Consider the following 12,488-nt stretch of genomic DNA (forward strand, 5'->3'; position numbering starts at 1 on the left):
AGTAACAGAATTAGTCCTAGAGAGCTGCCAGTTTAGCTGCATAAATAAAATCACAATTCATCATCATCCACAAGTTTTCAGCACCTTGAAAATCTGGAAATATAGGAAAAAGTAAAAAGCCCCAAAAAGAAAAAACCCAAACAACCCAAAACGTTATACATCTGATCATGATTTTAGATATTTTTCAGTTAAGACTGGTTTTCAGGCAAGCGATGCAAAGGGAATCAAAGCACAAGTATTTGCTGTTTAGATGAGCAGTCTTCAAAGTCCTCTCACTCTGGTTTTCCCTTTGTAAACTTTCCTGTATTACTGGAGTTTGTTGTACATCACTTATCCAACAGGGGCAAGCTCCTTCTTCTGACAGCCTTTACAGCACAGAAGGTTTGACTAGAACAGGGAGGGAATTTTTCTCCTGAGAAATCTTCAAATTGGCTTCAGTGAGGTTATTACAACTTAGCAATAATAATACAGACTTTGGAGTTCCAGTTCTGTGTAAGCCAGGGGCAGGGATAAGCCCTGAAAAAGCATTCTCTGGCTTTGCTTCTTTCTTGTTAAAGGACTGTTTCCTCAGCCCTTCATCACCACTCCACAATTTGATCATTCTCCTCCACATTCTGCCTTCAGCTGTTCACAGTGTCCTATAAGGAACATAGCTGAGTAGGTTAAAAGAACATAGGACAACGAAATGACTCATTTTAGTAATAATCTCCAAACAAAGGAGACACCAAGTTGTGCAGGCCTTTGAGCCTATTAGGGAAACTCCTAGGGAAATGCCCTGGAAGAATCCACCACAGGTTTCGAGAATGCCTTGGCTTAGGGTGTGAAAAAGGGGTTCTCCCATGGTGTCCTGCAGCACTATGTTAATCTACCTCATTTCCCTACAGGTCATTGCCCTTTGCCCTTCCCTTGTGCTGCCCCTGTGCCCACAGACCATTAGCTCCTGACCCCATACTTTATTGTAGCAGGGAGCCCCAAAACGGGGAAAAATGTTCAACGACTCCATGATTGCAGAAGGCTGAAAAATTGCTTTATTAAGCTATACTATATTGCACGGCACTATATACTATACACTAAAGAAAAACCCTTGACCCCTTACAGTCACAACACAGCTTTGACCTAATTGGTCAATCAGTCAAAACAACCATCATCAGTAGCCCATTAACAAATCACTTTTGGTAAACAATCTCCATAATACTTTCCGCATGTGCCAAACAACAGGAGCAGCAAATAGAGATAAGAATTGTTTTATCTTTTTTCTCTGAGCTTTCTCACTGCCTTCCCCAGAAGAAATCCTGGGGAGGTTGTGCCTGCTGCTCTCTGTGAAGAGAACTGAGGCCACACATACTTAACCCAGGACGCTGCATTGTCTTCTCATCTTTTGTCACTGGAACCCTTCAGTGTGACTCTAAAATAAACCTCAGTGCCATAAATATGTTTGTCACCTCCATGGTACAGTGATTACAGAATTAATCACAGTTAATTGTTAATCATGAACAGTTTTGCAGTACTGATCGATAAGTCTATCTGACAATGTCTGGGCTTTGATGAGCAGGTGGGTTGAGTTTTGCAATGAGGAATTAATTGATTTGTCAAAAAACACTTCAGCTTACTGAGTACAGGTAGACAGATGAAATCCAATTTACCTAACACAAAGCAAAACTGTTCCAGTGACAAGCAAAAGTAAAATTTGCAAAATTAGACTTAAATAAATATTACTTCTAAATGGAGCACTTCATTACAATTCTAAACTCCTTACTTTGCTAAAGAAAGTATTTGAAAAACTTAGTTCAGCTAAAATAAGCTCAAGCATTATTTTGAAGACAAAAATAAAGCATAGGCTATTCAGACTATTTATGTACTCCTATTTCCTTGCTTCCCTCCCTAAAACAGAGACCAGTTCAATAACAATTACATTTGCTGAAAGCACTGCTGTCGCCAGATTAGGCCCTTTAAGAAGTTCTGATCAAAAATATCCCTAATCATTAATTTGCTTTGTTCTAGTCACTGCCACCTTTCACCAGGCTCAGAAATTCCTGCTGCCTGGAACATGCCAGCCACATTCACTCAGCTATTTATGCTTTCATTAGGAACATATCACTACAGATATATTTTCAACCGTTCTACCAGCAAAGTAGTTAAAGATAAATCAGTGGAGCTATAAAACCCAAGGGAGTTAAAATTGCTAAGCTCACAAATAGATTACATTCCCCAAAATCACAATCAAACATCACTGTGCTCCTGATTTCAAACAGTCCTGTTCCAGCTGTGCTCATTACTCACTATTCATCACTTCCTTTTTTTGAAGATTTTAGGGCCTGAAATTCTCACACTGGTATTTATAACATCCCCAAGGAATACTAAGAACAGCTCCCTAACACTTGGTCCCAAGTACTGTTAGACCAAAATTCACATAGACAAAGCATTTCTTCTCACACATTATGCTGTTAATTCATTATTGAAGATAACACAAAATAATTTTCAAAGCTCCAGAGCTTCCAATCACCAAGTATCACTTCCAAATACCCTAGATCATGATCAATAATTTTCTGTATTGCTTACAAAGTAAACCTGCACCACACCTACCCACAAGTGAACTGCCAGAACTACTGCACAAGTTCTTTGGCTCAGGCCCATGATGGACACCCAGGGAAACTCACGATTCAAGCTAGGTGTCTAATAACCCTGTAAAAAGAACAGTAAGACTTTAACACCTAAAAATGTATTAATAAGTCAGCACAGTAGAGGAGGAAGGGCTTGCTGGTAGCTGCCTAAGCCCTCTAATAAAGTGAAAATGAAGCGAGTGTTAACAATCCAATGACATTTTTCTCCGTACACCCCAAGACTGCTTTACCAAGATGTAGCCTGAAGAAGACACGTGTTGGACAAGGGCCCACAGATCCTTTTTGCACTCGATGGCTCCTGAGAGCTCTTTCTCTCTTTTAAGCAGCATTTACTGCACTGCACTCAGATTTTGGGAGAGCAATGCTGTGTTTACTCCCAGCCCTTCCATCTCCACATCTGTCTCTTACCACCTGCTTATGACCTGAAGTTGGACATACCTTTGGGAAGCAAGAAATATAAGTTTGAATCTCCTTCACCTGAAGGGGTTATTGATACAGGACTCTCAGTTCATGATCACCAAGTGCACTGATCTGATATTACACACAAGGTGGGTGGCCTGTCCTTTACCCCTACAGTCTTTCCCCTCCTTATGGAAATCAGTATTCCATTCAGGGCAGAGGAACAACTAACTTTGAGGCTATCAAACTAGCTGGAATGCAATATGTTTAACCCAGCCACGATGCCTGTGCATTTTTACAGGCTTCAAAGTTATGTACAAACCACAGCAGGAAATATTATTTTTATCTAAACTACATTATCATAACCAATGCACTTATTTTTTATCATCTTAAAAAATGCTTTAAAACAAACAAATAAACCAAAACTAAATTGCAGGCCTACAAAATCTTATTTCTGACTCTCAGCTGGACTTAAAATTATCTTATAGATAATTAGACTGATAGATAGTCCGCTTAGTCCCTTTCAGCATAGAAAGTACTTTTCTCATACTGTCATGAAAAATTAACCACATTCTTTGAAAGAAGGAAGAACTTGAATAACAATCTGCTGTCAATCAGTCATGGGCATTAAGGAACAGCAGCAACTACTCCTTGTCCTTGAACTCTGATCATTGCACATTTTTCCCCAGTACCTGCACTGACAGATCTCCACTGGATAATTTATTATCAAAGACTGATGACTGTATTAGCAGCCCTTCACTTCTGTTTTTGGATTGTCTGATCCAGGACACTGTTAATTTTGACAAAATAATCAGCTATACAAATAAACCTCATTTCAAAAAAGGTGGATGTGATAGAATGAGGAACAGAGATGACATAAATGTGATGTAACTGGTCAGGGATCAGCTCTTGCAGTATCTTCATACTCAATCATAACATGTGGAAATAAGCTCTTGCAGTATCTTCATACTCAATCATAACATGTGGAAAAAAGCAGAGGAACTAACTTAACATCAAACAAGAGCTTGCTCCTCAATGTTTCATCTTGTTCTGAAGATTAATTTTGAGTGCTCTCAGGTGGATGTTATAACCAGTCACAGTCTAGAAGATGAAATATTGTGTCAGCAGAACCTCCAGAAAAAAAATAGGGATCGCTATTTAATTAAAATCATCCAGTTGCAGTTCAGACTTATGTGAAAGGATTTCAGAAGGAATCTGGTAACTCATTCACCAGGACTCCTGTGAGCCTGGGTATTGCTTATCTGTTGGGAAATATGAGTAAAGATGATGATTCACCACAAAACAGGCAATCTTTACCCTTGGAGAAATTTAAAAATAACAGCATGATCAAGCTTCTTCCAGGAATGAGAGACTGTTTTAATCCTGTCTCTGGGCAGAGGATATTATTTTTGAAGAGGAATTATATTTTGAAGCTCTAATAATCATATTTCTCATGAAAAAAGTGACAATTTTCTGACCTGGCCAGTAGAAAAAGTTAATGCTTTCCCTTCTCAATTCTCTTTCGGGCAGAGCAGGCTGCTGTTTAGATAAATATACTTGGAAAAGCTGACCCTGAATAGAGAGATTACCATCTAAAGAGAGCTGAGGTTAGGTAGTATTACTTTCTCCATTTTGTAGACTGCCTGTTAGATGGGAAGACGAGAAGCCTCAGGGAGAAAAAAGTTTAAGCCTTGATACCCTCTTGACCCTACCTGCCTGAAGGTAGGTACTGGCTTAAATGCATTCTTAAAACAGGAATTGACAGAACAAATTACTCATTTAACTCAAGAGAATCTATGCTACAGCCAGAATTGGAATCCATGTACTCAACTTACTGGACTGTGAATCAGTGACAAATTTATCCTTTGCCTCTCTGCAGTACTGCAAGAGGGAAACACTTGATGTTTATCTGATTTAACACAAGCCATGCTAAATACTGTACCTAAAATAGAACATATAAATGGTGGATAGGGAAGAGGAGGCAGAGAATTAGGCTGGGAGGGAAAAGAATTAGGGATGACATTTTATGTCTTTTAGAAGTCTGACCTTTTGGAAATATCACTGTGTACATTTTAAATATTAATAAAGGCAGTAGCTGTTAGGAGGCACAGGGCTGTTGTCAGGGGGTGACCTTTTATTGAAGTAAAAGAAAATTGACAGTTTTATTAGCCATAGACTACTGCAAACAGAAGCTACAGGAAAAAAAGCAAGCAAGAAAGCTGTCATTGTAATTAGCTACATTCTGTAAATTAATCTGAGGATGTGTCTGTGCCTAAACATTGCTGCAGGTCCCTTTGTATCTTAGCCTAGACTTAGCAAACAGCTTGAGAGTTAAAAAGAGTAGCATTATCCATTTCAGTTCTTTAAAGATATATTGTTTCTAGAGAAAACAACCATGACACTGGGATCCTCATGACTCCATGATGATCACTCCTGTGTCCCACTCATGAATCCATGATCCGCATGACTCCATGATCATCACTCCTGTGTCCCACTCTATGCACCCCCCTCAGCTCTGAGCAAGGAGAGAATCTTTCTCAAGCATCAACAACAGGCACTAGATCAAGGACCAAACAGCAATTACCTCAGGCCTATTTTTGCTTTTCAGGACTAATTCATTAAAAGATGCTTCTTCAAATTACCTAGACTTCATCAGACTAGTATTTTGATGATACATGACTAGGAAAGAAACAATCACTCTGATTCTTCATCCCAAACTGTTTGGGGTTTTTACTAGAAGTAAACTGAATTAACTTCTTGTCTTCATTTTGCTAGCAGTAATTTCAAGCATTCAGCTGTGTGTAATCCAAGGCCAGCTGATATAGCACAGCTGTGTAACCTTGACTCCAACTTCTGAGAAAATTGCTGAGCTGTGAGAATAAGCTGTGAAAAACAAATCGAGCAGACCTGTCCAAGGTAAGAAAAGTAAAATTGTAGGCAAAGATAAGATTGTTCAGAAAGATGAGTTACAAGCTCAAGGATTTGAGAGGAAAAAAAATCCCACCAACATGAAAACGTTTAAAGCCCTGCAGGGAAAAAAAACACACCCAAAAGAGGCTTGGAAGTTGATGGTACATCATCAAGGATCTCTAAGGATCTCTGTTCCAAACAGGAACAGAGGTCATCCCTTCCCCACCTGACTGCTGACTGCCTAGCCACTTTTATCCAGGCAAGGAAACAGGTTTATGAAGACTTAATTCAGACTCTTCAACACCTAGTGGGAATGTGGGATCAGAGAAGGAATGAAAAACAAAGAAGAGCCTCCTTCGGATACCCTTTAGTGACAAACAAGGTGCTACATAACATTTTTACACTACATTACCATCTACTTAATGTGATAAGGTCTTTCATATGTTTCAGCTCCATTCAGTGGTTTTTTGTTGTTACTTATAGCTCACCACAGAAAAGTCTGGTTTATAAACCTGTCATATAAGGCAAAATGTGCCCTCCTCCTTTATGTCTCATTCTGCAGAAGGTATTTCAATGCATAAGATTAGAGTTGACGTGCACCCCACAAAGTCAGCTGAATCTCTTCTTGAACATGAGGACACCACTAAGGCTAGTGGGTGGACATAGAAATAACGAGCAGCATGGGACTCACTCCAGAGGGAAACAAGTCAGCTTCCCAGCAAGTTCCAGCACAAAAAGGACATGGATCTGTCCAAAGAAGGCCACCAAATTAATCAGAGGGATGGAGCATCTCTGCCATTGGGGTTGTTCAGCCTGGAGAAGGGAAGGCTGAGGGGTGACCCAGTTGTGGCCTCCCAGTACCAGGAGGGGCCTACGAGACAGTGGGGAGGGACTATTTAAAAGGCCCTGCAGTGACACAGCAAGAAGTGATGACTTTAAACTGACAGAGGGCAGGCTTAGGTAGGATATTAGGAAAAAATTCTTCCCTATGAGGATGATAAGGCACTGGGTGCCCAGAGATGTGGCTGTCCCATCTCTGGAAGCGTTCAAGGCCAGGCTGGAAGGAGCTCTGAGCAACCTGCTCTAGTGGAAGGTATCACTGCCCAAGCTAGAGGGGTTGGAAATAGATTATCTTTAAGGTTCCTTCCAACCCAAACCACTCTATGGTGATTGATCTCTCAGCCAAGGACAAGCACGCTTGCCACAAACCAGCCTTGCTGGTGTTGCTGGCTAATCTGCAGATCTTGGGTTTTCCTACTGCTCAAACACACTGCATATATGCACACAGAAGGATAACTAGAACTTTATAAAATAACTGTTTTTGTTTTTTTTTTTTTTTTTACTGGAGGTATAATTTCATTTCCATTATTTTTTTTTTCTTTTGGAATTATGTTTTTTAGCTGACAAAACACAAGCTGCATTTGTTTGTGAAAACTGGCAGGATGGGAAAAGGTAAGCCTAAAATAAATATTTACTCAAAATGACAGACTTTAATCCGTTAATTCACATACAAACATCAATGTGAGTTCAAGAACAAGCTAAAAATATTGTCAGGAAGTCATGGGTAAATCAAATAGGAAAGAAAAGTCAGCAAAGTAATTGTAAGGAGATTTACAAGTTTGGAAAAAATATTCCAGATGTTGCTATTCTCTAATGTACAGGAAGGTACTTCAAACATAGAGAATGAAAAAAGTAACACAGAAACACTGTGAAAGCATCTACATCTCTTACTGTTTAGTTCTGTTTAGAGGAATCAAATTTCTTCTTCCTCTTTTCTCTTAGTATTGGCAAAATTTAGGATGCCTTGAGGGCACTTTTGTATTACAATGTTATGGAACACCCAGGAAAGAGAGATCCATTCCATTGATCTGAAGGCACAACCAGTCCATCCCAAGGAAGGCAGACCTGGCACCTAGCACTGCAATGCAGCTGTTTAGGAGCACTCAGAAGGTCATACACCCCTCTGGGAAAAAAGCTTCAACTGAAAGCATAGTTAATGAAATTAAGGCCTTCTGACATCTATGAAAAACATTCCCTTTAATTTTACTACCCCTTCCTCCTAACACCCCCACCAGTACCCACCCCCAAATTATCCAAAACCTGAAGGTTATGTCAGCATTTACACATCTTACATAAACAAATATGTATTATAAAAAAGACTAAGTGCCAGCTAGAAGTTGGTATGTCATTTTGTGGCAGTATCACTAAACTTCTGCTGAATGAAATCTGTGTCCTCTCTCAAGGCAGAATAGTGAATACTCCAAAAGTTACCAAGTTTGCAAAACTTCAATGTGAATGACAGAGTTATTTAGGGTTGTAAGGGAAAAACAGACTGAAGAAGAAACTGCTACAGTACATTTTGCAACAACAGGAATGAAAACCTTTATAAAAACAAGTTGTAAGACCAAGTTTCCTTGATTAACTTGTGGGACCTAAAAAAGAAGGATGCCTCATCCTTGGAGATCTTGAAGACACTGAGTAGGCTGGAGAAGAGCCTTTTGCAGAAGTGATTAAATTCCTTTGAAATTACAGAAATGTATCTGTTCTGAATCAACAAAATGCAGTCTGTCAATAACTAAGACTCTACTCTTAGCTATGGACAGAGACTCTTCTGAGCACATTCCATCCCAATCCATATATTTATACTAAAGTAACAATACCAAACAATGCTCTTTGGTACTGCATTGTCCCTTGGTATCAGGAAAATTATTCTGTTTTGTGATTTCCAGTCAGAGAGATGCAGGCACTGACCAGATGACAGATGTGTAATGGGTAAATCAATTTTTTTCCTTTGCTTTTCAGAAATATTTTGCTTCTCCCCAGTTCCTGGCATTTTTAGCTGTCTTGAAGTTGAAAAGCAGATTTTTGTTGAACCACAGCCTAAGGAAACTCCTCGGTGTACATGAAAAGCAAGTTACTCTCCAGAGAAACGACAAGAGATTTCAGCTTTTTGTCCAGAGATCTAAAGAGATGAAACATCAAATAGATATGAAACATTCAGATGCAGCAAAGAGCAAGAAACCCTTATACCCAGTCTATGAGTAATACCTTTCAAATGCACTCTTGTCTACAAAATCACTTCCTGTAAATCTGTTCATGCCTGCGCAGAGACCCTGCATCAGTCTTGTAAACCACTAAACCCTCCAAATTACTTAGGTGACCCAAGCTCAGAAAATTTTACTTCTGTGATGCTTAGCAGCTGGTATAAATCAGAATTACAATTTCAATCAAAGGGGAAGTCTAGACCAAAACCATACCTGGAATACCTAAGGAATGTGACAGGAGAATATGCACATGCCAAATGATACACAACAGAAGACCACAATTATCTGCTGAAACAAGATATTCTTTTGGAAAAAGAATGACTGGTACATATTTACACATCTATTTGTGTCTGCAGCTCAGCACACCAAAAGGCAAAGTAGGGCAAAAGTCTGGATGGGATTTTTTCCTCCCCTGATTCTGAAGTCTTCCTCACAGTAGAAGAAGAAAGCTTATTTTCTTTAAAAACTAGTATTAAAGTAGATTTGCACCATAAAGATAATTTTTTTCATGCTGCTGTTTCAGCTAAAATACTATCTGGTCTCGGCAGAAGTATTAATATTTGAATGATCCTTTTTTTTCCTTCTGAACTGCAAGGAAGTTACATGACACCAAAAAACTGTGGCAGGGGGCAGAAGAAAGCAGTCCAGATAAACAGGAAGAGAGAAGAAAGCTTGAAGATGTGAGAAAAGGAAGGATAAGTCTTTTTAGTTATTTATAAAGAAATCACACAGTTAAACATTTACAGAGCACGTTGCATCTGGAAGGATGTGCAGGTGTTTTGGTGTGTTCTGGAGATACCAGAAATATCCAGGCCAATATTTTAAAGTCATCACAGGCATTTGAATCAACAGTCTGGTCTGTCTTTGGACATGCACTTCCTCAGGGTGTTTCCTAGATCTACCAGAGCATGGCACAAGCAGCTTGTACTTGGGTCAGGGAGAGGAGTGGGGAAAATGACTTTTTTAAACATATGGTAAGCTGGGCTGGCTCCATGACAAAGAAATTTCATGTTTTCCACTAAAGGCAAGGATGAAGAAGAAACAGAGAAGATGCTCAGGTCTGTTGGCTCAAAAACTTATGGCCAGATATTATCAGTCAAAGTTTATTTATTTAACACTAAATTTACTGCAATTCTGTGCCCAATGAATAAAAGCCTTAAATACCCAGTGCTTTCGGTATAGCACCTTTCACGACAATGAAAATTCCCACTTCTAGCCAGAGAGCACATTAACAGTTTCTTCTCCCCTAAAACACTGGTCTCCACTGAGGTTAACAGGCCTCACAATACCCAGCAGAACAACCCATCATTTTCTTTCAGCAGTAGATGGTCCTTTCATTTTCTACAGTTTCTTTATGCAGCACCACCATGTAGTGGTGCTTATAGCACAATTCACTTTGATTGAGTGGAAGCAAGAAAGTCCAGTGACTTGGGCTAGAGATGTATGTATGATTGAAGCAATTAGGGCCTGAAGCCCTAATTTTTCTTGATTTTTCTTTAAGATAACAGGCATACCTCAGCTAGGTCTGCAATTCTTCAAGGCTCCTTATATGCAATAAAGAACAGGCTAAACTGTCTTAAGGTAGTGGTCCTCTTTCCTGACAATTCTGGAAACAGACTGGTATCTTTAAACTTAAACAGCTGATGCTTCAGCTCCAAGGATATAATAGTACGTTCCTACCCTTGAGAATATTACTTTAGAGACCACAACACATCCAGACCCCATGGTCTTACAGGAATGTTGATAATTTTGAAACAAGCCTTCTAAAGACCATGCAGTATCATTAAGACCCACATGAAATCTGTGCTTAATTGCAGGTATGCTAATTTGGAAATCTTTTTGATTAGGACCATCCTGGAAAAATGTAGCTCATTCTTACTGAGAGCTGTTAGACAAATGCATCAGTTTTACCCCGCAGTGATTTAAACCTCTGTAGAGATAGAATTCTCATTTAAAGATTTTTTGCAGCCAGTCTCTTAGGGTGTCTTAGCAGCTTCAACTTCAAATATCACAGTTGTGGGTTTGTTTATGTGTAGATGTCTATAGCTCAACTGGATAGAGTGTAGAGGAGAGTCAAGAAAACAATCAGAGACCTAGAAAGCAGAAGTTACAGAACTGGACTTAATGACCCTCAAGAAAGAAAAAAAAATGTGGTACTACAAAAGCATTCATAGGACAGGAATCCAGATGGGTGGATCACAGAAGGAAGCAATTTTAATTGTAGCAGAGAATATTCCTGTCGAAAGTCCAAGAGCACATTCCTCCAGAAACACATTCTTCCTCATTCTTCCACTATTCAACCACTATAAAAGTACCTAGATCTTTTATTAGTTTAGCTTTTGTATTTTACTGAAACTATTTTTATTGCGGCATGGATGTGATTTCAGAGAGATAGTTACAAACTCAAACCTTTGTGTCCAGTGAGAATACTGAGAAATCAAATTTTCTTAGAGAGCAAGAAGAAATTTCAAACCAAATTTAGAGGCGTGACCAATAATGGAAGGCCTTTACAAAGGTAGTTTGGAGGTTCTCACCATTTTTCTTAATGCAAGAAAGATTAAACAAGACTGAAAAAGTAAAATCGTCTATAAAGTATTTTTCAAGTATTTGAAGGATACTGACAGCGTTTCCTGCCTAGACACTTCTCTGTGGGAGCCTGAGCCACTGTTTGTAGTTCAGATTTTTTTCCCATACATCTGCTTTCTTTAACCCTCATCAAGTGCTTACCTGGAGCAATATATGCACAAACCCCACGTGTTTGTGTGACCACATGCAATATATGCACAAAACCCACGTGTTTGTGAGACCACAAGCAATCCCAGACTGAAAGCTACACATGAGTGCAGAAGCAGCTGCCTGAGACTTTTCCATCGCATTCACACCGAGTCCCTCCAAAAGGAAGAAGTGTCACAAGCACTTACATTGGTTGTAAATTCAGCTGTGAACTACTGGTAAGCAGATTGTTTCACAGGAAGGGGCCCTTCTCTGACACCAGTCCCAAGCCATTGCTTAATGTGATATACCCACACTTTACCCATTGCTGGAAATTGCAGCAGCCATTCAAATATAAAATTAATCTGTTTGCTAAAATATCAAAGGAATGGGGAGTAGGAAAAAGCAAACACCTATAAGGCTTTTTACTTGATCTCCAGAGCTCCTTGATGGTTTTTTCAAAGTAGTATTTCCAGAAACTAATTAAAAACAAGCTGCAAGTTTATGGAGAGTCATTTGTATAAAGATGCAACAAGGGGAAAATCAGAATTAAGCAAGTTCATTTTTTCCTGTTGATAAAGAGGCTGGAGGGCAGCATTCAGCCATCCTGTGCAATCCCAAAGGCACAAAAACTTCACACCAGCTAACTCCTGTGTATGATGGTCACCTCGTGAATTAAGAACTGTCTAGGGGCTTCATGTAAAAACCTGAACTCTGCTATTATAAGAAACAGTATTTCCCTTCAGTATAAATAAAAAATGATTGTTCCCAAGCAGTTTTCTCTTTCCCCAGGAGGTGCAAG

The 12,488-nt window shown here is 39.3% G+C and overlaps 1 long non-coding RNA gene across 1 annotated transcript; it reads left to right on the forward strand.

Annotated features, from left to right (window-relative positions):
• The first annotated feature begins 6,770 nt into the window (after window positions 1-6,770).
• LOC135298250 (uncharacterized) lies at window positions 6,771-10,509 on the forward strand. Its single transcript, XR_010360266.1, has 3 exons — window positions 6,771-6,890; window positions 7,331-7,382; window positions 8,733-10,509. It is a non-coding gene; the product is annotated as an uncharacterized LOC135298250 (long non-coding RNA).
• The last annotated feature ends 1,979 nt before the right edge of the window (window positions 10,510-12,488 follow it).

The sequence above is a fragment of the Passer domesticus genome, chromosome 3, assembly GCF_036417665.1.
Source record: "Passer domesticus isolate bPasDom1 chromosome 3, bPasDom1.hap1, whole genome shotgun sequence".
Taxonomy (NCBI): Eukaryota; Metazoa; Chordata; class Aves; order Passeriformes; family Passeridae; genus Passer; species Passer domesticus.